Source organism: Rutidosis leptorrhynchoides, chromosome 4, assembly GCF_046630445.1.
Source record: "Rutidosis leptorrhynchoides isolate AG116_Rl617_1_P2 chromosome 4, CSIRO_AGI_Rlap_v1, whole genome shotgun sequence".
Classification (NCBI taxonomy): domain Eukaryota; kingdom Viridiplantae; phylum Streptophyta; class Magnoliopsida; order Asterales; family Asteraceae; genus Rutidosis; species Rutidosis leptorrhynchoides.
This window is the reverse complement of record NC_092336.1, coordinates 127538504-127540295: the sequence shown is the minus strand read 5'-3', so window position 1 is coordinate 127540295 and position 1792 is coordinate 127538504. Positions and strand designations below refer to the sequence as shown.

General features: G+C 46.9%; 1 pseudogene; it reads left to right on the top strand.

Moving 5' to 3' along the window:
• The first annotated feature begins 1347 nt into the window (after positions 1–1347).
• LOC139845651 (5S ribosomal RNA) lies at positions 1348–1465 on the top strand (annotated as a pseudogene).
• Positions 1466–1792: the final 327 nt, after the last annotated feature.

Genomic DNA, 1792 nt, shown 5'->3' with positions numbered 1-1792 from the left:
TAGCCTCTTGCATCATTCATCATTCATTACCTTGCAAGTGCATAGTCCTCTCGGAACTAGCCCCTTGCATCATTCATCATTCATTACCTTGCAAGTGCATAGTCCTCTCGGAACTAGCCCATTGCATCATTCATCATTCACTTATTCGGATCCGATTCATCTTTCTTACAAGGGCTTGACCAAAGTCTTGCCACATGTATCATTACACTTACAAAATTTTGACCGAAGTCTTTCCTCTTGCATCATCAATCTTACAAGGGTTTGACCGAAGTCTTGCCTCTTGCATCATAAATCTTACAAGGGTTTGACCAAAGTCTCGCCACTTGCATCATCAATCTTACAAGGGTTTGACCGAAGTCTCACCACTTGCATCATAAACCTTACCCTATGCGATGTAACACCCTAGGCAAATCCCACATCGCCCACGAACATGAGTGATCATGGGATTATAAGGTAATACCCACGCTTAAATGACACAACGCGTTTTGGGATCACAGGCAGAGCAGATGTGCGAGTACGTTGCAGTTAAGCGTGCTCGGGCGAGAGCACTACCGGGATGGGTGACCTCCTGGGAAAGTGCTTCTCGTGTGTGGTCGCCAAGAAAAAGCCGTGCGCCTGCGGGCAAAGCGGACAATATTGTGGTCATGTTAAGCTGGGGTGTTACAGAATGGTATCAGAGCCACTCATGTGCCGTTGGGGGTGGTGGGGCAAACCTCATCGAGGACGATGAGTCCCTAAGGGGGGGTGAATGTAACACCCTAGGCAAATCCCACATCGCCCACGAACATGAGTGATCATGGGATTATAAGGTAATACTCACGCTTAAATGACACAACGCGTTTTGGGATCACAGGCAGAGCAGATGTGCGAGTACGTTGCAGTTAAGCGTGCTCGGGCGAGAGCACTACCGGGATGGGTGACCTCCTGGGAAAGTGCTTCTCGTGTGTGGTCGCCAAGAAAAAGCCGTGCGCCTGCGGGCAAAGCGGACAATATTGTGGTCATGTTAAGCTGGGGTGTTACAGAATGGTATCAGAGCCACTCATGTACCGTTGGGGGTGGTGGGGCAAACCTCATCGAGGACGATGAGTCCCTAAGGGGAGAGTTGTAACATCCCAAATATTTAAGGTATTATTTTATGTAAATTATTATTGCTAAGAAATTAAATGGTAAAAGTCATTTTATGTTAATGGATGAAAGTTAAGTTTATTGGTTAAGTTAGGAAGGACTAAGGGTGAAAAGTTAAGATTAAGGACTTCCCTAACTAGAGTTGTGGTGGGGAGGGTAGAAAGTGTCAATAGGCCAAAGTTATTTTAATAAAAAGAATCAAAAAGCTGGAAATTAGACTATGAGTGCGATCATACCAGCACTAACGCACCGGATCCCATCAGAACTCCGCAGTTAAGCGTGCTCGGGCGAGAGCACTACCAGGATGGGTGACCTCCTGGGAAAGTGCTTCTCGTGTGTGGTCGCCAAGAAAAAGCCGTGCGCTTGCGGGCTTAACATGACCACAATATTGTCCGCTTTGCCCGCAAGCGCACGGCTTTTTCTTGGCGACCACACACGAGAAGCACTTTCCCAGGAGGTCACCCATCCCGGTAGTGCTCTCGCACGAGCACGCTTAACCACAAACTCATAATGACCATACCTTGTTCGAAAAGCCGTTTTAGGGACATCTTCTTCCCTCACCTTCAATTGATGGTAACCCGACCTTAAATCTATCTTTGAAAAGAAACTTGCACCTTGTAATTGATCAAACAAGTCGTCTATCCTTGGCAACGGATACTTATTCTTA